The 25,466-nt window shown below is 41.9% G+C and overlaps 1 protein-coding gene across 1 annotated transcript in view; it reads right to left on the reverse strand.

The window, feature by feature from the left end:
- The window catches only part of TMEM132B (transmembrane protein 132B), a 255,895-nt gene that overhangs the window by 17,525 nt on the left and 212,904 nt on the right, over positions 1 to 25,466 (reverse strand). The gene's annotated exons all lie outside the window — the stretch shown is intronic.

A 25,466-nucleotide genomic window follows, 5' to 3' on the forward strand; every position in this document is an offset into this window, starting at 1 on the left:
GCCTCCTGGTACTTAAAGGGGGGGCTACAGAAAAGCCAGGGAGGGACTCTTTATCAGGGATGCAGTGACAGAACAAAGCATAATGGCTTTAAGATGAAAGAGGGTAGATACAGATTAGATATTAAGAATAAATTCTTTACTATGGGGGTGGTGAAAACTCCAGCCAGGCTGCCCAGGGAAACTGTGGCTGCCCCATCCCTGGAGGTGTTCAAGGCCAGGTTGGATGGGGCTTTGAGCAACCTGATCCAGTGGGAGGTGTCCCTGCCCATGGCAGCAGGTGGAACTGGATGATCTTTAAGGTCTTTTCCAACCCAAATCATTCTATGATCAGAAAATTTAAGAGAGAAGTAATTTCAGTTCTCTATCTGGAATTTGGGTTTACTCTATCATATAAAAGTTAACCAAAGAATTTAAAAGTGCAATTAATTTTGTGCAAATAAAGTGTGAAAACCACAGCAGTTAGCTGAATCCAGGTGAATCCTATGAGGAAGTGTCTGAAACCAGGAGCACTGTTAACCACTCAGGCTAGACTAAAGCCCACTTGAGGAAGCCTCTGTTAAACTTACAAGCATTTAACTACTGCTATGTTCCATCCGCTGCACCTTACAACTTGAAAGTAGATTTTGGTTCATCTGAAGGAAACGAGAACCTTAAGCTGGTATAGAAAATACTCAGCACTCCTATTTCACTTGGGATCTACTACAGATGCAGGACAAAGAATTAATTTCATCTAGGTCTCACATGACAGCTGTGATTTCATGCCAACACCACTCTGACACTCCTCCAAAGTGAAGAGGGGATGAGAAACACAGGTTGAGCTTTGAGGTCTCGGTGCCAGCCGTATTCTCTGGCTGATGGTCTACAGCAAATGTTCCCCTACACTTTTTCCCCTTTTAAGTCTCCTCCGTACTTTTCTAGTCACGCTGACTGCCAGAAGTGGCTTGTGATGCTGCTGGAAGAGGAACTTCTATGACCTGCTGCTGGAGTTTGGGGAGTGCATGCCTGTTTACATCAGAAAGCACTCCAAGTTCACTGTGGGGCAAGCTTCGACGCAGCAGGGCACCACAGACAGAGCTACATTAGCGGGTGACTTAACACACAGATTTCTTTTGAGCGGTTGGTTCTGAGGGAACAAAGAGGGAAAATGCTGTTAAATCTCTCTTGCAAACACTACATAGTGAGAAGACAGCAAAAACTTATAATGCCACCCGCTCATCTAAAATGCACAGAGCAAGCCTGTTTAAAAACAGTCTGTCACCATCCCTCGTCAACTGCCTGACAAAATCAGAAAGTGCTATTTGAGACAGTTTGCAACCAGGAGGGCAGGGTGGCCACGATGTGCTCTGGTATGCAGGTCAAGAGAGAGCGAGCTGCAATTAATGTGTCTGGGCTTTGAAGCAGGTGGTTGGCTCCAGTCCCCAGAAGTAATTGTAAAAAGCACAAGGTGCCCTGTACAGCCTGTCACAGGCTCCTCATTTTAGACTAATCCAGTGCAATAGCTGCTAGCCATCTGAAGGAGTAATTAGGAAACCATTCGATGTTCAGGTCAGCAAAGGTTTATACACCCTTTGGGTGAACAGGTATAAAGGACAGAACATGACCTGAGAAGAAAACAAATATGGTTCATCTTTGCATGTAGGTTTGATTCCAAGTCTTGTACAGTACCCTCAGCTTGCAGGTCATTTTGTAAGAAGACTGAACAGATGTAGCAGAAACCAGCTCCAATCCTTGTGCCTGTCAACCACTTGCAAGAGATCCTTTTCACACTTGCTTTCAAAAGAGCCTTAACTGGTAGCTCAGCAGAACTGGCCTTTGCAAGAAAGGGGTTTTTTGCCTAGAGTCAAGATCTACTGACATTTAAAAATACTTAAGTTTAATGGGACAGATGTGCAGACTTCTTCAGTTTTGTAACCCCGATTTTCCAACAGCAAAATCCACCCTTATTCTGATCCATGCCTAAGGCAATGCTGTTCCTGATGTCTAGACTAGCAGGCAGAGCCCAGACTTCAGTCTGACCTCCACTGCCTAAGTCCTCTGCAAAAAGACCCACCTACCCCTGCTCTCAGGAGCCAGAGCTTTTGTACAAGAAAAGGTAGGAAAGAAAAACCAACAAATTGCTAATGTTTACAGAAGGTCAGAGGAGCAGAGCATAGTGCTGCTTTGCAGTGAGTGTGTCAGGGATGCAAAGTCTCATTATTGTGGCTCAGGCTATAAAGAGAACAATTGTAACACCATTTTAAAGTGAATGGTAGCTAGAGTAAATGGCTCATTCTCATAATAATCTCAAAACTGTAATTTTGTGGTGTTTCCTGAATGCCTTCTTTTCCACCTTTTCTGTGGCATTGTTCCTGCTGTTGCCTTGTTAGCCCATTAGGAAGGATTTGCTGAGCTACTTCAAACCCTTACACTGCATGTTCTTCTTCTGCCACTTGCATCCTTTTATATGGCCACAGGGTTTTTTTCTGGTTTGGATAATTTTGTACTTTATTTTCATTATTGCTATGTGTTTACTTTAGAAGCACAGTTTGAAATTACTTCCTCAGCCTGAGGAATCTGGCTTAGTGTTAGGGTAATGGTTGAAGACAAAAAGAAGGATTATTATTCTTCTTCCTATCCTCTTCTTTCTCCCTCTTTCAAGGTAGTAACCTGCCTCCTGTCCCCTCCTGCACTATGAAGTTTGCCTGAAGTTTGCTGGAGTCAACAAAGATGGAAATCAACAAAGATGGAAAGATATGCCTCATGTCTTGAGACAAATAAACAAACAAAGGGTTTTCCCAAGCTCCTTTCAGCTAAGAAATGCTAGTTTTATTTAAACTCCAAATTACGTCTGGTAGTAGTTAGTCTGGAAAGTATTAGACTTCTGGTTCTGGTTGTATTTGTACGTTATGCCATGACATTTTTCATTACTCTAGTGCTCAGTATTCGTCCATATGCATATGTCAAGTGATAACATAAAAGTAGAATTTTTGATTAGATTTTATTTCCCTTTTAAAATTCCATCTAATTGGCCAAGGCTGAATTACAATTCTGCCCCAGAACAACATATTGCCTGCTGTTGGGCTTGCGTGGCAGACGCAGTCTGGTCCCTCACCTGTGCTGCCAGCTGCACACAAACCTCTGTAAAGCAGTTTGGGGCAGCCCATGCGACTGGTGGGTTTCCTTGCAGGTGGCAGCACTGCTGTGAAGCACTTTTAAAGTGCCACTTTTAAAGCAGCCCTTGCATGGTATGTATGAAAGTATTGTATGGGGTCTGTCAGGCTTAACAATGCATTTATTTTCAGCCTCTTCCACAAGCAGGGATTTTTCTATGCAGCTAATTCTGGCAATAGCTCTGCTTCTTTCTGCCCCAGCTAACTGTGTACTAGGATCTGCAGATACTGCCTCCAAGCAGTCTGAGGCAAACAGGATAGCAGAGTAAAGGATGGCAAAGAACATGATGCTGAAATTGAAACTAACAAAAACAGAAGTTTCATTCCCTTTTCATTTTAGACATGTGCAGAACAGTCTTGAAAGTGTCGTTTTTGAAACATTCTTTTCACATTAATTTGTTTTTATGGGCAAATCAGTTCTCCAAGTACTGTTCTCTGGAATAGCTGCTGGCGTTTCAGATGTAAGTGTTGTCTATAGGAATTCCTCGAGATATATTCTAAGGTTTGTTTCATACTTAGAAATAATAGCAAGAGTTTAAGTCACATATTCTTCATCTCATGTGTTCAGTATGTGTTTGTTTTTCATCTTAACAGTGATTAATAATGTGCAGAAACAGTATACAAACTGTGTGATTCAATGCAGCCCAATAGCTACAATTACAAGTATGAATGTAAAGATTCCACACACGCTATCGGCTTTTACTGGAGAAAACGTAAAAACTGAAATCTGTCAAGATGAGCCTGAAGCATTTCCAGTGCTCTTCATCTTAAGTAGTCTTGAATTGCAATGTCTGCTAAGAAGGAAACTACATCCTTCCATATTGAAATAAGAGGTATCCCTAATATTGTTTGGTTTGGAAAAATTTGGATTGAGGCAGGAAAGTTTGTTCAGCCCCCACGGCACCGTGGTATCTGGTAGTAACAGTCCCATCACATCATCTGTCAGGAAAAATATTGTTTTATTGGGGTCAGTTATTTTCAATCACCCAAAGTCTAGAGGCTACAACTGCTGAAGTCAAGCCAGTTGAATTAAGTGAAGGATAATCAAGCATCAAAGGCCTGAGTTTCAGAGGTTAGCAGGCATTTAACCAGGTAGGTAGAGATTTCTAAAACCACAGGACCAAATCCATTGGGAAATCCAGACCATTCTGAAATGGTCACTCTTCCCAGCTTTATTGTTCTAAAGGACTAAGGTGGGAGATTCAAAACTCCTGTCTGGACTTCAGTTTTCTCTTGTTGGACATACAAGCACACTCTGACATCCTTACTCTGCAAGTGAGGAGTTGGCGGGAGCACAAAGTGCATCATCACTCAACCCAACGCAAACCCAGTTCAAGTGTCCGAAGAACAATCCCCGTGGCGACAATGAACCACACAGAGAACATTACACACACAGATAATAACAACACCCGTAACTGTGTTTTCCAGACTGGGCCTGTCCGTAAGACAACTTATGGCAGTGCTATGAAATAAAAACTGCAATGTATACTCAGGTCTGAAATGTTAGAAGCAAGATTGAAAGGAAAATTCTTTGTCCAAGAAAGCAAAGATCTGGAAAACCAGAAAATATACTGAAGTGCTGTGTGTTCAAGAGACCAGAAAAACGTAGGCTGTGGAAGGGATTATCAGTTACACAGATGCACAGGGCTCCACATGGACAACATGAGACCATTTTAATAGCAGCTCAGCAGCAACCAGCACAATAGTTAGCGATACCCTATTGTTTTATTGAAGAACTCTCTGCTTGTTTTCTCTGTAGATGTCACTATTTAACACTACTGATGAAGAGAAGCAGGATATTGGGGGAGGAAGGAGATGAGACTAGGTATAGTTTGCAAGGGTATTTGAAGTTTTAGAGTGGTTTTACCTTTTAACCGCCATTGAAATGCACTGAACTAGAGGGAAGGACAGCATGGAAGACATTAACATTTTGGTTTAACAATAGAGACAATTGCTATGGCTTAGAAAAGGTGCAATGATCCATGAATGTAGAATGAGAATTTAAAAACCTGCTGTACTGAATGAAGTGTGCACTATTCAAAAACTGTTGATCTATGCAAAATTATTAAACAACGCATGAGATCTGCCAGGATTTCAGTCCCAGGTGCAGAGCAGCTGCTCTCATCCCGCTTTCCGGCACGCCGGGCAGGGGCGTTCCTGCTGGAGATGATAAGTTTGGCGAGTGCACAGGTTGAAAGGGCAGGACCGAAGAAGGTGGGTGTGCTTTCAGACTCCAGCCTGCTGCTCAGCCTGACATAATTGAGCCTCAGTAATAACTGCTGTGCATCCACAGTGGTGGTGCAGCTGCAAGGAAGGGCAGATGCTCTGGCGTCTTGTTCTTATTGATTATGTAAAGTGAATACTGAAAGCGATGGGGGGCAGCTAATAGCAGTACATGGTGGCTGCCAAAATGTTCTCTGCTCCACGTACCAAGTTCCTTTACTAATCAGCTTTTAATTGCACTTTTCTTACAAAAATAACAAGCTGAGGAATTCTGCTAGAATTAACAGTTACTTCTGCTCTCCCCACTGATTTATCATTGCTGTGTGCAGATTAGGAAAAAGAAATTGTCTTGATTTGGCCAAATTAATGGCCAAATAAATGGTCAAATTAGTGTCTTTGGAAGATAGGAGCATGGTTCTGTTTACAGTACCTGGAACAGATAGAGCCTGGTCCATCAGGCATGTCAGCTCCCCTCCACAAGAAGAGATGATGTCTGATACTAGTACCTAAAAGACAGTGGTGGCTACATTCCTATTGGTCTTAGCACAGACATCTCTGCGATCGGTTGGGAAACCAGATGGGACTTTCTTTTTTGAAAGAAAAAAGGGCTGTAACTGGTAGGGGATACGTGCCTCTTTTTAGGTTTGATCCCACCCTCATTGAAATAAATGAGAGACTTTCTACTGATTTACTGGAGTTTTAAAGGATACGTGGACTTCTCTGCCTATTGTAACACAATGACAGCCGACTGGCAAACTTGCACTAGGGAGATTTTTAGGTGCTGTTTTTTTCAGAGGAAGTTTTTTGGTACATCATACTTCAAGTCGTTTGGACAAACTGCAATTATCTCTTGACGGAGCAGCAGTGCCACTGCCAGGATGCAGACGAGCAGGTGCACATGAAACATATCTCATGTGGTTCAAGCTCATTTAAATCTCAGCAGTTTGTGTTTGGGGGAAGCTTCAGAACACTATGTTTTTCATTCAATCACTACTTTTGTCGACAACAATAACACATGGACCAGAGGTCAGAGCAGGATCTCCTGTTTCCTCGACCATTTGCAATCAGAATTGTGCCACTCCCACTCTTGCTCCCTGAGTTTGTTTCTTTTAAGCAATCTGGTATGCAAGTCAGCAGGGTTACCACTTGCCTTGTCACCATGAGGCATACTTCTCCTGGGCTCACACCCTTCCCAGACAGGCATGCTGATCTCTACACAGACATCTTCATTATCTGCACTGAGATAAAGGACATCTCACAAGCACAAATTCTAAGCACATGCTTGTCTGAGGTGGCTTTTGCTTAAGTATGTGATCCTTAAACTTCTGCAGATTAGGCATTGCCAACACTTGTTAGTCCAAGTAAACATCCACATGCTTCATATTCATCAGCTGGTGTCCCAGAAGGGCTTAGGAATTGTTTCTCTGGTGTAACCCCAGCATATGGTGCCAGCTCTTTCTTGCACCGATTCTAATTGCAAACATTGAACCTGTTGTGTAAAAAGTGTTAATTAGGTGAAGTAACACATATGTTTGAGCTATAAACTAAGGTGGGGGTTTTTTCCTCCCTCTTTTCCCCACTCACACAAATGAGGTTATAGGCTGACAGAATAATTTGCACATCGTTGAGAAAAGTAAGAGGGGAGAATATTCAGGCAGATGTAATATACCTCACTTCCACTGAAGCTCTTTGTAAAATTATGAGCTTTTAAAGTAATTTTCTGTGTACTAAGTAAACTTAGTGTTCATGATTCATGACTTTAATCCCTGTGACTGAAATTTAAGATCTAAGGCTCCATGAAATTAAAAGAAAAAGAAACAATTACATGCATATTCGTTCAATTTCAGGTATTGTGTACCCTTTAATGTTTTGCAATGAATTTAACAGGGGAATCAGAGGTTTCTTAAGACTGTGTACTTAAAACACAGCAGGTCAGTTGTAACTGCAGAAGCTACCCAGCTCTTCTCTTATTGCTGTTTTGTCAAGGTTCCTGGAGAATGAACGTCACCTCCAGATTTCATCATCTCCCACAAATATTTCATAGATACCACCACACAATGTGCAAAAAGCTCAAGGGCACTGTGTACAGCCCTCGTGTAAAACACTGGCCACTCAGCCCTTCCCAGATGCAAAGAAATGCTATGGACTAAATGGGATGATGCTCATAACAGGACCACTGCACATGAAGTCCTTGTGCTGCTCCTGGGCTACTCCATAGAGAAAAGAAGCCCTATATTCTGCTTCTCCCACCAGATGAAAACTGCACCCCTTCCCTATGAATGCAATTCAAATATATGGCAACTACAACAGCACTGTAAAGCTGCAAGTTCAGAAGACGACTAGACAGCCAAGTAACAAAGTTTGTGAGCTTAACATTGTATAGAGTAACACGTTAAATCATGAATGTGAGCCACACTGATCTTTAATCTCATCCTAGTAATGAAAGGATACACCATCCTTAACCAAAGGATCAACAGAAAACCAGAAAACAAATCAAAAAGAGCTTTTACATACATAGCAGTGCACTTCCACTTTGTAAAGAAAACTCTGGTCCTACGCGTAGATTTTAGTTCAACACTCATAAGTCTTCCCAGCTAGATTTTAGTCCCTGAGCAACAAATAATTCATTAATCAGTAAAAATGGAAAATGGGACATTCAGACAGCAAACATAGAAAACAAAAGCAGCCCTCAAACTGCATTAATTCAGCCAACTGCTTCAATAAATGTATTTGGAGAGAGTGTCAAGAGCCTTTCCTAAAAAGAATTGCCTTCCTTCTCCAGTCTTACAAGATTAGACTACACTAGACTGTTTTATTCATCTAATATAGGAAGATGCAGAAGTTCAGCATTAGAAGTATTCTCTATTCAGTAAATGGAAAAAGCCAAGAGACATAGATGAATGCAATTCAAAGAATTGAAGTTAGATCTACACAAAGATGGTGCAAGTTCCTCATGTATACAAGATGGTCAAACTATAGTCCTGGTAGTGCTTGAAACTTCAGCACAACACTAAAAATATTTGGTGTTTTCCACGAAAATTCCCATTTCTGGAGTCATATTAGCCTGTGAAAACTAAACCTAATTTTTCAAGTGAAAAAAAAAGAAGCATCTAATGGTGGGGAGTACTATGAACAGTTTAAAAAAGTGGATTCCCTGAAGGCTGAAAGTACAGATGGGATCCAAAAGGGTCCCGTTTTTAGCATTGTTGCTTTTCTGGAGGGAGGGTCTGTGTATACCTGTAAGGCCAGTCTTGTAACTATATATTTTGTAACTGTATATATTCCTGTATAATGTGCAAGGCAAAAGACAGTTTTTAAATGATGCCAGTATTGCAATGATACAGGAGGTTTTATCCACAGGGAAGATGAGAGAGAAAATGTTCATTGGCTACAGAGGAGCAGATGATGAAGGTAAAAAGGAGAGCTCTGCTGTTTCCCATGATCTCCACTCCTGTCCTTGATGTCCCAGCTCCCACACTAGCACTGGGAGGTTCCCACTGGACCGTGCTGTGCCGCCTCCTTGGTGACTGTGCTCCTGTGAACAGGTATTACACGGAACACTCCTGGACAGTCACCCAGGGAAATGGAGGGAGGTCCTTCAGGATGAGTGCACTGGCAAGAAAAAAATCTCAGTCTATGAAAAATACGGCCAGATTTCCATTCAAGTGTACAATCTCAGGGCTCTTGAAATTCTCAGGAAGTGACTGAATGACAGAGCAGATCTCTTCCAAGAAAATATTTCCACTCCCTTTAATGTCAGAATGACACAATCATGAGAGTTAGCTTAACTCTGTAATGCAAATCACTGGATTTTCTTCTCTACGTAAACAGAACTAAGACTGTATGCTCCAGTTGTGACACAGCTTCAGCTGCATAGGAATTTAAAGGAATTACAGCACCATACATGCACAAGCTGCACCTCTGTCAGATGGACTCCCTTGAAAATACATCCCTGTATAACCCCTTGCTTCTGACAGCGACAAATCCTCCTGCTCCTGGCTGAGGCTTCTAACGAGACCAAGAGAGGAGAAATCCAAGGTAAAATCAAAGGAAGCTCAAGGTTGGAGGGAACAGCCCCTGTTGGGATCAGAGGTAACCAAACCAGCGGGTGCCATGGGGCAAAGCTTCACTTGCATTCTGCACACAGGGACAGCAGCTGCACTGCTCCTGAGGCACAGGGCGGTCACAGGTACCTCATAATTTAGAAGAATGAAAATCTGATCTGCTCACAATAGCCTTTGTGTTCTCCAGCCGAACAGGAGAGGGGTGAGTTGTCTCTCTGGTGCAGAAAGAAGCAGGGAGTGGAACAGAACAAATCCAAACTCCAACATGGGGGAAAGCAGCACATCTTGGCTACAGTGTAGAATAAGAAAATGCCCGGTGCAATTGCAATACAAATGTTTGCTACTGCATTGATAGCAATGAATAAATACGTTGTGCAGAAGATGGAAATGTTTTTGCATTGACAGGCACCAATGGTGTAGGGACTAAAGGGTCTGCAGGAGCGAGGGGCTGCTGACATCTGCTGCTAACACCTCAGCAAACATAGAACAGACCACCAAGTTCTCTTGTTCAAGAAAAATCTTTTAAAACCTTCTAACCACAGTGAGAACAAATAGCAAAATGCCTTCATTTTGTATGACACAAAATACATTTTCCCTCAGAGGTCTTCAGGAACTACAACCTACCAAAATCAGTGTTTTGCTATTGACTTTAACTTAAAGGCAGCGATTGCATTGTCAGAAACACCAGCGTAGAGGTCCCTGCCTCCTTCATTGTTCTCATCACTGGATCATCTGTGCTCCAGAAGCAATGTGACTGAGCTTCTTTCTCACCTAATAAGACTCTGTTAAAATCCAGCTAAACCCGACAGTTCTTCCTATCTGTCAGTCTGTCTCCCACCTACAGCCGCAGTACATGTACTTGTATGAACTCCATCTAAATGCCAAGACAGATCTGTAAAGCTCTTTAGTTCCCCCATTGAATCTGGGAGAAAATAACCATTCCAACTCAAGCATGAAAGGTAAGTGACAAACCGCAGAGTGCTGCCATAAGTTTTCTGTTGTACTTTTGGATTTCTTTCTTTTTGTTTGTTCTTTAACTTCTTCCCTTAGGGCTCTGCAGATACAGAAAAACATGCCACAGTCAAAGGAGGTAAAAGAATGGCTACAGGGGAAAAAAAAGACTTTCTTTCTATTTTTAAAGTTAGACCAATTTACTTCATCACAAGACAAATACACATTAAAGCTACATACAACATAAAATGTTCCAAATCCTGGAATCACAGAAAACATATGGATCTGTTTGGCTTTTTTACTAGCAGTTATGATTTCCCTTTCCTAACCAGAAAGCCTAAAGGCACATTATGAGCTTAATGGGAAGTACATTCCATCAGCAGTGTAAACAGAGGGTGAGCAAACCAGGAAAGGTTCCTTGTCGTGATCATGGGCATTTCTTTATATTTCTTTAATGACATCACATTTGCCTAATCCCCCAGACACATTCCCTAAAAGCTTCTGATATGGGCCTCAGGAAATACAGGTTCTTTTAAAGCCTCTGCCATTGATAGAGCATAGAAGGAACCTGTCAGCTTCATCAGACCAAACTGCTGGTGCCTGTCTGCAGGACAGATATTGCCTCTCATGGCTCAGAGGGTCAAACGATGGTGGAGTTGCAAGTTACTCCAATACTGGGACAAATATGTGTTTAGAGAGTGAATTTGTGGAGTTTATTACTGCTGTTACACACATAGTGCTACTGAATGCATCAAGTCTTAGACAATGTAAAAAAAGACAATACTTGCAGATTGTATCTGAAAAGGAAAAGATGTCATTGAAAACCCCTAGGAAGGGGATAGAGAAAGCCTATATTGAAAATTACTAGAAAAAGAGATAGGGAAAGCAAAATGGAAATAAACTAGCTAGGTAATCTGAATACACAGAAGGTTTACAACACTGGCAAATGCACTTGATCGAGCTCTACCTTAGTTAACCTGGATATTGGTAAAAATGTGCCGGGATAGGATGACTGGGAATGGTTTTAAACTGAAAGAGGGCAGATTTAAATTAGATAAGAGGAGGAAAAATTTTACTGGGAGGGTGATGAGACCCTGGCCCAGGTCACCCAGAGAAGATGCAGCTGCCCCATCCCTGGAGGTGTTCAAGGCCAGGTTGGATGGGGATTTGAGCCTCTGATCCAGTAGGAGGTGTCCATGCCCATGGCAGGGGGTGGAACTGGATGGGCTTTAAGGTCCCTTCCAACCCAAACCATTCTATGAGTCTATGTGTTACACCTATTGCAGACTCAGTCTGGTAGCCCAAGATGAATTCTCTTTCATGACTGCAACCCAAACTAGTTGGGTTAAAGTTAGCAGGGATTTCAGATGAATTTTAGTCAAACTGCCAGTCCAAATTGGACTGACTCAGAGGTATATGAGTAGATGAACAACCACAGAGGTGCAATCCAGATGTGAGGTACTCCATACACAAATACAGAAACTACTTTCACATTGAATCCTAGGTTGTTATCTTACTTTCATCTCCAATCTTGTTATAGCTACAAAAAAAAGTTAATGCAAAGCACAGATCTCATTTTTCAATTAAGACATAATTTTTCTTTTGTACTGTTGTTCTCTAGAGGCACCTCCTTCCCAGTCACACAAAGTAAGTGGAGACAATGTAATCCAGCGCTATGACTGTCACATTTCTGCCCAAGCAGAACACAAATCTTACGCAACTAACATTGTGTCCCAGGCATCCCTACCACAGGGTTACAGATGATATCCTGTGGTTCTACACTCTGTGAAAATCAGCACTGAAAGCTTTCTCGAAGATTTTGCCTTTATTTTCTTCAAGAAACTCACATTCCCTCTCTTGGAATTTTCTTAATACTGGCTTCTCAGCTGACATCACATGGATTATTTGTTTTACAGTGTTCCCACTGCAACTGCACTTTGGAGGCTGTGATGGGATAGCTGTCAGCTGCTCCTCTGTGGCTTCGTTTCCTATTTCATCCTGAAATATTCAAATATTTTCTTGCATTGATCTCCCACTTCCGTGGCAAAGAAGGGCTTAGTGTAGTTCTGTTTGGGATTTTAACTAGAGCTGCTGCCAATAACCATACAACTTTTTTTGTGCCCATGCACCCCATACTCGATTGATTTTGGATCTTTCAGCTGTTTCAGCTTAGAGCTATGTGACTTCCCCTATCTGTTTTATTATCCACACATAAAGACTTTCCAAAGAGGCTTAAGAGAGTGGCATCCTCTTAATAATGTTGGTGATGAGCACCCAAGGTGACCCTTTTGAGACATTTAAGAGCTGGACAGTCAGTGTTCCAAAGCCTTGCTAGCTTGCACAAAAGCCTGCAATCTGTGGGATAGGCAGCCACAAGGGAGGTGCCTCCCCCAGGGCCTGAGAAAATTGCAACACCTAAGGTAGGATTATCAGAACCGCCTTTAAAAGATGAGCTCTCGAACTTCTAGTGTACCTGGAACCTTTCCTCCAAACCTCCTGTCTTGCCAGGGGATCTCGTATATCATGAGCAGCAGAGAGGCAGAGTCACAAAGTTTCTCTGACCTTTGCCTACGCTGCTTGAGCAGCCAGGTTTACAACATCCCGACTTGGAGCTCTGCCTGCAGACACGCTGGAGAGAGAACAGGTTCCTGGACATGCACTGAGCTTTGACAAAGCCAAATGTCTTTCCATCAGAATCACTTTGGCCAATGTGGCAGGTACCAGGGAGTATCGGATGTACAGTTCATTTTCTGTTTGCTAAAAAATAACATGCAAAAAGGACACAATGGCTTTTACCAGTGGCATGGACCTTAAATGTAAATACTCCAAACTTTCAAGGAAGAGACAGCTCATCAGCTTAAAGGAAGTTATTTCTGTCTGTCAATAATCTCAGCTATATAGCATGACACCCCCCTGCAGCAGGCATCTCTGAAGTCAGTTTGTGGCTACCAAAGCTATTAAATTCTGTTTACAGAAATAACTCTTATTAAAGTCTCATGTTTTATGCAGGTCATGGATGTAGTCCTATTGATTTAACTTGAAAGAGCCCCCTTTCTTGTGTCAGTAAGCTGTTTGCTGTTCTACACTTTGCTGCCTTCCTTGTTGCCTTAAACAACAAACTGCAGCTGGTGTAGGTCACCAGCCTTCAGTGACCTCATGTTCAGTGCTGGGCATTTGCACTTATTGATTCAGCATTAAGGGCTATTCTTGGGCAGATATATTCTGCTTTGCCAGTCTATAGTCCACTTCATTTCTAGCTATGCACTCAAGTTCAACGGGATTATTCTGCGAAGATTTTATTCAAACTAGAATAACCAAAACACACTTCTAGCTTCCTGTGCTGCTTAAGAGTCTGCTATCTAGAAAACACGTCTGTACTTTGAGCTCGCATTTTGTATACTTTACAGTGCCTGAAAGGCACTGCCAGAGTTTTCAGAAGCCACAGAGCAGGTTCGGTACAAAGGGTCCATTTCTCATGAACTAAAAAGGCCAACCCAGCTGACATCAGGTAGTACTAGTGGAACTCTTCTCTGCCTCCCTGGAGAGCAGCACACGCAGCGGCTGTAGCCACAGCGAAGGAGTGAGGGACAGTTGCAACATCCTGCACTGCGTAAGGGAGTTGGGAAGGGATGTGCTGCTCCCTTCAGATTCCTGCTTTTTAGGATATTGTGTATGTTCCTTAGGCCATTTCTTGTCTTTCAGTCTCATGCTAGCCATCTTTATTTAGTATCACCTTCATTTTCAGGTACCTCAGGCTCTTCACCGAACTTGCTGCAGCTCTTTCTGAACTCCAAGTGACAGATAGAAAAACAATTATTTGAAAGACAGGCAGCAGCAGCCACCTTCAAAAATTTTTTCAGTCTCACTAAATAGAATCCCTTCCCCCCCTGACCTACAGACACTCACGCAATGTCAGCAACCTTCTCCAAAGAGTCACACAAAATCATCTGTGTATTCTTTAAATGGGCTGTAGGCACTTTCTTACAAGAATTAAGGAGATCAAAGTTGGCAATAGTATATTTTTCCTCAGCAAAATTAGTTACACAAGATGAAAATATCAATAATAACATAAGGCGATTAAACAAGCCACATTGTCAAGTTTGCTAAGAACAGAAGGTCTTAGCAAATGGCTGTCTACTAGACTTTAGACAACCATACTCACCAACAACACTGTAAAAAACAAACAAGCTGTAACTTAAATAGTTAGGGTTGTGTGGCATCCACAGAAAATTCTGGGAAACATCCACACGTTGTGGGCATTTGCTTTATTAAACAGAAAGCAAAAAGGAGAAGCCTCCCAGTATCTCAACTTTCCACTGTACCGGTGCTGGCTGGCTCTTCCCCATCTAACCATGCGTAAGTGCAGATATTTGGGATCCAGATGCATCCATGTGGTTTCCTCCCAGTGTTACATTGCATAAAGAAACAAAAAGCCATCCCTTGGCTTCCGCAGGAGACTAACAGAGGAGCTGTTCCAGGATAGGCTGGAACGGGGAGAGACACAACTCTGACAGCTTGCTCTAAGAAAAATGCAGCCCCATGCTCACAACCACATTTTCCCTTTCTATCCTTTATTTGCTTCAGTGTTGCTTTGTCCTTGTTCTGGGACTCAGGTTTTGCTGTTTACTCAGTAACTTTACAAATGATTGCTTGGCATTTATATTTCACAAAATGTGCTTAAGAACACAGGAATGAGGGATTTACTCCACAGAAGGATTTTCTCATTTTACACTGATAAATTCTAATGCTGCAGTTTGGGGAGATCTAAATAGTACAGCTTCTGCATGGCAGGGACTATTTAAGCCTGCAGTTTTCCAGTATTAGTGTACTGAAATCTTTTATTTGTGGGGTGGCTACAAAAGATGTGGAGAGAACATCTCCCCTGGCAACATGTACTCTTGAAAGGCCCTTTCAAAGCAAACATGCCAGCAATAAGAAATACTTCAGCACGCTGCGCTCCTGTCTTCTCCTTCCTTCCCTCCTTCCCTTCTCAGCCTATGCTCTTAATATCAGCATAATAAATTTCTTTGTGTCTTATGAAACTCTTTCACATCACGTTCATGCTCTTGGCTGAGGAAGACCTCACAATCGAAGGTTATAGTATTTCACAGAGCACTATCAGTATTTTATGTTTCTTTGCAGCCAAGTGTTACCAGCTGGCCATACAGCGTTCAGTTTGGGGGGGGGGGGAAACCCATAATCATTGCATTCTGAAATACTGATTGCATCAAACGGCAACTAGATCGTAAGACAGCAATCATGCTGCGCTCAGGCGATTAAAAACTCGCTTGGAAAATTGGCACTCGCTGAGCCCCTGTGGAAAGAAATGAATTAAGAAGGAAAACAATAAGGAAGGGCATACATTAATTTTTCTCTGTAGTGGATAATGTTGAGTGTAAGAGATCTAAGGAAGAACTGCATGTCTTAAGGATTTTCTCTTACATTTTCAGGAGAAAACCTGAGAACCATTGGAGAGGGGCTGCAAATTAAATTCAAACAGTCATCTTGGAAGCAGCAATTGGAAAAGAGTAAATAAATAAAGCATATAAATAGGAGATAGCATTTCCTGCTAGGAATTTATCATTTCTGACAATGCATCTCAAACAAAGGACTCCCTCTTGCTGGCAGTCCCGCTGGGCAATCTCCATTCTCCGTTCCCTGGGTAATGTCATTCCCCTCCTCACTGCTGAGCTGCACTGGGTATTTGTACAAGTAGCTCGATAAAGGATTACCTCCCAGGATGTCTATATTGTAGCAAGCCCTGTGTAATTCTTGTTCAGCTGTGAGAGCTGTGGGTGGGCACTGTGTCCACAGCACTTTTATATAGGGTTGAGTACTTTGTCAGCACTCTGCAAATAATAAATGCACGCAGCTCAAATAAACGCCCAAATCTTCTTCAATGAAAGATACATTCCTTTTCTTGACAACTGCAAGACTTCATGTATTTCTGCTCATTATTCTCCTGTTTATTACAATACACCCTTTTCTTTGGCTCATGACAAATTTCTGATTGGGCCTCATGTTTAAGGGAGGTTTTATTCTCCTGGGCAGGACTGTATTGCTTAGCCTGCAGGACACCACAGATGCTCTCTAGCAGGAGCAGGTTGGAATTCCCTTGGAAGAAGCTGCAGTGTTCGTTAGCTGCTGACTATAGGCTGGTAAATGGTATTTTTACAGTGCTGGAATGCCGTATCCTGTAATGCTTCTTACACGAGTAGCCCTTACTCTCACTTAGTAAATGCTGCTTTTTGTACAGTTATTACGGGAGCAAAACTAGAACAGAAGCATTATAATATCTATGATGGATATCACATTTATTTTGTACACAGAGATACATACAGCATAAATCTGTCTGGCTTTGCCATCTTTGCAGTTCTGCTCATTCATTGGTCTGCACGAATAGTCTGGTAGCTAGAAAAAAGAAGGTAACCTGCAAGCTCTGCCCACCTTTGAGTGGATGAATCAAAACAGAGCATCTCACCTCTAAAAGTGCTGGTTGTGTTTACGAAGCCTGCCCTCAGCTCCCATCGAGCCAAACCACCTACGCATCAGTCACTCTTTGGGACACCACGGCTCCCCATGCTAACGACAGGAGCTGGCTCTCAGGATGTCTCCCACCTGGACATCTCACCCAGTGAAACTGCCAGTCACTGCCTGAGACCTTTTCTCTGGGCATCTTTTGAAAAGCAGAGCAGGTGCCCAGCAGTCCCACCCCACTTCAGGCCACTGATGAGGCAGCAGCAACTGCTCCAGCCTGGCATGGAGCCCACCCTTTCCATAGCTCCAGAGGCTGTGCTGGGTTAAAGCTGTGAGGGTAGAAGGATTCACTGTGCTACCTGTGGAACAACAGAATAAACAAACCTTAAAAAATACCTATTGGAGGTTGTATTTTAAAAACAGGGCAGGGAAAGGTGGGAGTAGAGGCTAAGGAAATGCAGAAGAATGTCAGAGAGGGATTAGATTCTGCTCAAAACTCTTCCAAGTGAAAACTTTGATTTATATGTCATAGAATCACAGAATCACGAGGTTGGAAGAGACCCACTGGATCATCGAGTCCAACCATTCCTATCAAACACTAAATCATGTCCCTCAGCATCTCGTCCACCCGTCCCTTAAACACCTCCAGAGAAGGTGACTCAACCCCCTCCCTGGGCAGCCTCTGCCAGTGCCCAGTGACCCTTTCTGTGAAGAATTTTTTCCTAATGTTCAGCCTGAACCTCCCCTGGCGGAGCTTGAGGCCATTCCCTCTTGTCCTGTCCCCTGTCACTTGGGAGAAGAGCCCAGCTCCCTCCTCTCCACAACCTCCTCTCAAGTAGTTGTAGAGAGCAATGAGGTCTCCCCTCAGCCTCCTCTTCTCCAGGCTAAACACCCCCAGCTCTCTCAGCCGTTCCTCATAAGGCCTGTTCTCCAGCCCCTTCACCAGCTTCGTTGCTCTTCTCTGGACTCGCTCCAGAGCCTCAACATCCTTCTTGTGGTCTACTGACCATGGTTATTATATCTGTCCATATACAGATAGATATATATGTGAAGGGCATTTATATTCATGCTCCCACACACATCTAAGTTCTATATGTATCTGTATCTATATGTATCGCCTTACATGCACCCGTATCTTACTGCCTCTGTTTGCTGTGCTTTTGAATGCCATACTTTTCAAACAAAACCAAGTATTTGCCATACAGTTGTGAATAGATTTGTACAAAATGTAAAATTGAATGCCTCACTGGCATCATTATTGCTATACATGGAGCCAGTTTGTGTGCAAATATGATTCTAGACCCAACGTTTTATCTTGGCACAATTGTAAAACAATACGGATTCCAACCTGTTGCTGTATAACAAGAGTGGGTTTTAAGATACATCTTGAATATGCAGTAAGTAACTACGTTACTCTTTTCTGATCATAGTTTGTCCAGCTAGAAAACTAATTAGCAGAATTTGTGCTTCCAGGGCATGTACTCTAGGAGATGGCATTATCAGTGCCAATGCTGGTAGCTGTCTGACCCCCAACTATTTTAACAGAAACAGACAAGCAACATGCTTGTTTGCTCTAGAATCGCAAAGCACTTCCATGCTTTTCCTCAGGAGAAATTCATCAAAGGAGTAACATTAAACAACCTTAGATTAACAAAACAGTGATTCATTTTCACACTGAATTCGGTGGAAAGCTGCTTAATTCCCCAGCCAAGCACCGTGGATTTCCAAATCTGCCCCACTGAGGAGCTGTAAAATGTAGAGGGGATGGATTCAGTTTCTATTTCCTATTGAACAAACACAAACTTTAAAGTTTTAATCACTGCTTGACACTTTTGATTACTTTGAAGATATACCTGGGCCATGCTCCAACTGCCTGACTCCAGTGAAAAAAGCAACTCTTTACCTCTCTAGCAATTGAAGGAAGTCTTTGATGTGGAAGTGAATGTTTCAGTACAGTGGCACTGGTATAAATCAGACCTTACAAAGCCACAACAAACTAAAATGCTAAATCCTGTCATTTATTTAACCCTGAAGCCACTGGGCTCTTTCTCTAGAGTGCATAACACAACTGGAAGAGAAAAGCTGCACCCCAGTGCCTATCTTCCATTCCCTGTACTTCATGCAAATGAAAAAAGAAATACCATTTATAACTTCATTTTGTTCTTTCATCCTTATTGAATGAGTTGTCCAATCCATTAAACCAATATTTAGCTACCCTTTTTTATGGCTATTTTTTACCCAGTGTCCTCAAATCCCAGATACACCTCAATCCTGATGTACAAGTGTACAGATCTGCTCAGCTACATGTATTTTCTCCTCTTGGTGCTATTCCTCTGAAGGAAATCAAAGTAGTTTTCATTGTGATTCCCAATTCTGTATGTTGAGAATGCAAAAATATTAATAATTAAAACCAAAGCAAGAATAAAAATGCCTTCTACCACAGAGGAGAAAAGGAGTTGGTTACTGTCAATGGTAGGTGCTTTTTATGTCATATAAATTAACTGCACTTCAAAATAACGGTGGTGTGTCAGCCTCATCATCTCCATCCTCAGCTCCAATTATGTATCCCAAGGGAATGCATATCAGAACACATTACTGAAATACAGGTGTGGGTAAGCTAAACCACAAGAACATATACTCAAGCTGCGTTCGACATCTGACTGTGACCCACATGGTCAAGGGAATGCAAAGGTTTGCTTGCTGAGCATGCAAAATGCTGGCAAGTTGCCTCATCACAAAGTTCTCTGGCAATACAGCCTGTTTATGGCTTGAAAGACTCAGCATTGGTACATTTTAACATACATTTTTGCTGCCCAAAATACTATTGCTTACTTAAAATGGGATGCTATGCCATCCAGAAAGTATAATTTGCTGCTCAGTCTTACTTCCATCAACTATCACATCAGTGAAGAGGGTGAAAGACAAAGACTTCTTCTCAACCCGTAGCTGACAGCTAATGGCTGTTTTAACTCTCACAGAGAGCAGATTTTGCCCTCTGGAACACCTCTGTCACTCCGATGCCTTTCACACAGTTGCATGACTACAGCTGAGAGCACGTTTTGGCTCCAGGGGTTTTGATGACAATGGGAATCTGAATTAATTTGCCCAGCCAGAATGATAGTTCAAGAGGTATGAAAGCCGCAGAATCCATGATGTTCATGCATCCACAATTAAAATCTTTAAATAGCCAGCTGCACTGAAGTTTATAAAGCAGAGTTAATTTCCTACAGAACTTGGAGAAAAAGCCTCTAGAAGTTTGATTGCTGCATTTGCTTTTGTTGGGGCTGGACAGAGTTGTTTACTCCGTGTATCTCTTAGTATAAAATATTCAGAGTTTATCCTAAGCAATATCGCAGTTCAGGCTAATGATTGTTTCCCAGGACTGGGATCCATGCCCTTTGCATTTCTGCTCTCAGAGCAGCCAAATGCTAAGCCATAGAATTGTTTTCTTCCTCTGAAGCAGCAGCTGGTCCCTTGGAAGACACCATAAGCATCTCTGCTGAAATCTGTGTAATTGCACATGTTGGCATGGTCTGTTCTTAACGAATCCTCTCCCAGACAAAACACTGTTTTCTCAAGCTGGCTTTGAAGACTGTGTGTGTTTAAAAATAGCTTCAGGAAGATACACACATATATTTTGCTATAAACTGTGTACAATGTGTACTGTGTATGGAATATTAATTCTTCAATATGTGATTCTGTGAGATTGCCTCATTGGCATCGTTATTGCTATACATGGAGCTGGTTTGTGTGCAAATATGATTCTAGACCCAAAGTTTTAGCTTGGCACGATCATAAAACAATAAAGATTTCAACCTGTTGCTGTATAACAACAGTGGTTTTTAAGATAAATCTTGAATATGCAGAAAGTGGCTATGTTACTCTTTTCTGATCATAGTTTGTCCGGCTAGAAAACTAATTAGCAGAATCCGGTGACCTGAATGTCAGAACCTCAGGTATTTCAACAAAAAACAAAATCCTTAATTCAACAGAGAGATCTGCCATATTCTCCTGCCTATCTCTTAAAGATTTACTTTGTATGGGGGCAAGTGGAGGGTGTTGGCCAAGATAATCAGAAGATCTAATGTATAAGTTTGATGAACTGTAAGCAGCTTGATGACATTTAGTTGTTACTCTAACTTATGTATACCTATCTACAGATACAAAGGATGATGCACAACAGGTCTTCAACAGTTTTCTTGCCAATAAATGCTACGGGGACAGGAGCATCCTTATCATGACCTGGTGCTACCAAGACAGAGAGCAGCAGCTTCACAGAGGTGGTCTGGAGTAAAGCAGAGATGTAAAAAAGAACTTCTCAGTTCCAAGCAGGTTCCTCACCTCCTCAGTAACCAATCTCTTCATCTGAGAAATGCTTCACTGCTGTAAACCTCTTGCCTCTGCCAGGCATCAGGGGAGTCGTTATTTCAGGGACTTTTTACTGGACTGCATAGTCCATTACCTCCCAGCTCCCAAAGACGGATGGAGATGAAGCTGACAGTGACTTGAGGTTGTTAACAGCTGATTTCATGGAGCTGATGATAGTGACTCACTGGCACTAATCAGGTGAGATTAAAAGGACAGCATGGACAAGGAGACAGACTCGGCAAATTAAACATTGGCACTTCAAAAGCTTTCTAGTTGAAGAGCTGCCTGCTGCAGCCCTGACCTGTCCCCTGATCTCAGGCGAACCAGACCGGTTAAGCCTCCAGGGCTGTGAATCTTGAACCATTCAGCAGCACTGGAGAAAAAAAAAAAAAACACTTAAAAAATAAGATCTAGTTCAAAATGAATTTTGTAATAAACCAAATGGCACCAGAGTAAATCCATCATATAAACAAGTAGAGAGTATTTTCACTGCTTCCAGAAAGAGTTTGGACTCCTGAAGTGAGCTAATTTCCATGCGAGTGACCACAAAATAAAGCTCTTGGGTAATGTAGTGATAGGTACTCAAAAATATGATAGATGGAGAAATATGATTAGCTCCACTTTATGTACAGGTACATTACGTTCTTGATCACATACTTTAATGGCGAAGCAGCTGCAGAACTTGCAAATTACAAGCTCTGGCTTTGTTTTCAGATCTCCTGCATAAATGGTTGTGTGTAACAACACCAGGCAGACGCTTTTTTCTGTAAATTGTCCTAAGAATGTGCTATGAGTCTGCAGCAAGGAACTGTTCCCAAAAATCCAGTATCATCTGAGAACCACAGTATCCTTCCCTTTCCACAGGTTTGTTTTCCTTGTGATTCCTTGTAGCAGGTGCTGTGCTGTTAGAGATCACTGTGCCCAGGGTTGTTGAATGACATCCTCAGTCACTCATCTGCGTTTTGTCTGGGAGAGGGAAGAACCTTCCTTGGATTCAATCTATTTAAGCTACTATCTTTCCTGTCTTTCTTGCACTATTTTTGCTGCACATTAGATAAAGCCTAGCTGGCTGCTGCTGGGAGAGTTAGGTTTTCTATTGTTTTAACATTAATTATGGAAAGTTCAAGATAAGGTTTGTGTTTAAAAAGTACTGGGTAGAGATGGTTTGGATTTTACTTTCATTATAATTAGACAGGAAATTATGAAAAGGTGAAAAATAATTCATTGAAGTGCTTTCCTCTAGCAAGCTAGCAAGTAAAGTGCATTCCTGCACAGACGGAGTTCATGGTATATTATTGAAGCAGCGTTGGTCTTAATGTATGCTCTGCCTGGGCACACTGCGTCTGCTTCTATGGCACTTTGTACGTGGGCAGGAATGGGCAGGATGACGCTTTCTGACTCCCTTCTGTTCGATTGAAGGTCCTTTCTGTTACAAAAAAATTAGGCTCCATTAGTCCACGGTGTAACTCCATGGAAGCCATTTGAATTACTGCAGAGATTAATTTGAGCCATCAGTCAATTTCTGCATAACTTGCAAGGGACATGAAAATATGACTAATCTAAGAATGAATTAATTGGGCAGCTGTCTCTCTTTCATTTGTACACTACTGAGATAAACATTTGGACTAAGAAGCTGTGGTCATAATCCCTCACTTGATGCTGCTTTGTGGGTGATGTTTGTGACCACCACTCAACTACTATGTTTGCGGAATTTCACTTGTGTAAAATTCCTAGGGTTCAGGCTTTTAAAGGCACTTTTACAAGGAGGAAAAGGAGCGCATGGACTCTTCTTAGAGCTTCTAGGCAGCCGTAAAGACAGACTGTGCTAAAGCGCCTCGGGTTAGACCTCCCTCTGTATTACACTGACATTGGTCCAGCCCTTTATTTCCCTCTAACCATGGCTCGAAGGCCAGTGGGGAAGAAGTGAAACCCACTGTAACAGGCCAGCAAATCTTCAGCAGTGCTTATACTTCCTGGCAGGATGGTTGAGCAAAGGACATCCTTGCCATGGTACCACTGCTGTAATCTTTTTCTTCAAGGCTTTTTTTCCCTACCTGGGAAGACTGAGCCCCCATAGTTCAGGGTACATATACAAAAGTTCATGACACCATGCCTACAGCTCCTTTATCTCTCTCTCCTTTATCCCATCACCAGAGTAGCTGAACAATTTGTGCATAAATTCTATCAAATTTCTATCACTTCTTTCTTTTCGGCTTCACAATTGTGGTTTACCTGTGGTTTACAGGAAAAGCGGGACACTGGCAGAGAAGCCCTTCAACTGAGCCTGTGGCAGAAGACAACTGAAGTTAATGAGACTCTAATGGAGATAAGGATTTTGTCCATTCAGAGTCAGCAGCAGATTCAGAATCTACATAAGGCACACTGGGGCTGGGAAAAGGGTGTATTTCTCTGCTTTGTTTGCAGATAAGGCAGCGAGATTCCAAAGGGAATGAGTGATTTACCCACAGTCACACAGGAAATCAGCAAGAGATATGGAAATTAATGCTGAGAAGCGTTTCGGTGCCTTAATCGTAAAGCCAATCTTTTCCCTCAAATGCCAACAGCATTAAATGTTCCTTTTCAATAATAAGCATGTGAGTTTCACTGACTTACAGTCATGTTTCCATCAAAAATTTTTAGAGGACAGTCAGTTAAATTTAAAATAGCTGGTCAGTATTTTACAACTGATGTCCAACTGTACGCACCGAGGATCATAGCTGAACAAAGCAAGTTTACCTGTGAGATTCCTTTGAGGATTAAATCACACTAAGGTCAAAAAAAGCAAAGTCAGAAAGTAATAGGTGTGTTTCATTATATTTACCACTAATTAGATAGGCTTTGAAAAACGTGGAGTGAAATAATCTCTTGCTGGGAAGCTATTAAGCTGTTAGGGTGAGGGAATATATGGCCTAGAATAGGAAAGATTCACATCTCTTGCCTACAAATAAATCACCTGTGTATCATCCATCTATTTTACCATCTCTGAGTAATATTTATATCAATGGGATAACTAGGTAGCTGCCCAGATAAGCATGTTTTATATAAATATGTAATAGCCCCGGCCAAAGTCTGTGTTTATTTAAACTAGCTTCAATTCATTGTGTCTTAATTGAAAATAATGGTGTTACAGCAGTGATCAAAGAATTGTCTCATTCATTGTCTATTAAATCATTAGCTATTAAACAGAAATAAAAGGTTAAGAATGCAATACTCTCTGTTCTGCCCAAAAGAATATCTCTCCAATTACAAAGAAACAATAAAGGCAAAATTAAGACTGAAAAGAAGCTTAAGATTAAGCAATTACATCCAAAATGCCTGACAACTCTTATTAGAGGGTTTAGCAGTACAACCTATATAGAAAAGGCAACACAAATTTGGAAACAAAGTCAAGATAGACTATACCAAAGGGGCTTGTAAAGGGAATATGCATTTTTCTAAAAAAGAATATGGGCACATAAACCCTACACTAAATTTTAACTCAGCTAATTAATTGTTATGGCTTCAATCTTGCAACCAGTACATACATTTCCAGTTAAAAAATTATGCCTGAACAGCATTCAATCTGAGAGCACCTCCCAGTAATTTGTGACTGCAATCTACTATAAGGACACAGTGATTTTCACTAAAATAACACTACTCCCATTTTATATCACTAGGATGAGGCACAATGAACTCAATGAAAACCACATTCAGGTCTCCTGTGTGCTTTTTCGTGAAGTCTATGTACTACAAAGGTGGGTACCAGGTCTAGGAAAGAGTCCCAGGGGAATTCTTTGCTGTCAGTGATTTGATACCCAAATAATTTCACAAAGCAGTGAAACAAAGACCTGATTTATACCCGCTTGGTCACTCCCAAAAAAACGCAAAGAGGAATTGTAGTGCAAATCTTCTAAAATCTGTCTAGAATTTAGGCCTGTGTTTTGGTTTGCTCTGTCCAGGTCACTGAAAGGAATGGGAGGACACTCATCAACTTGGAGGTACTTCGGAGCAGGTCTGTTTCCATCTAAAAATACAACCTACTTTGAAGAAGGGAAAAAAAAGGAAGGTGGTCAAAGGGCAAGAGCTTTGCCTTCTTGAAGTGTATAAATCCACAACTGCAACTGGAAATCTTATCTCTGCTCACAGAGGTCACGTCAAGCCTTATGTAGTTGCCAGATTCAGTGGAGCTTTTAAATCTGGGAACCAGAACAACTTCATGCCCGGTTGTGACAGGACATCCATGTGGACAACTGCT

This window comes from Phaenicophaeus curvirostris, chromosome 17 (genome assembly GCF_032191515.1).
Source record: "Phaenicophaeus curvirostris isolate KB17595 chromosome 17, BPBGC_Pcur_1.0, whole genome shotgun sequence".
NCBI classification, from domain to species: domain Eukaryota; kingdom Metazoa; phylum Chordata; class Aves; order Cuculiformes; family Cuculidae; genus Phaenicophaeus; species Phaenicophaeus curvirostris.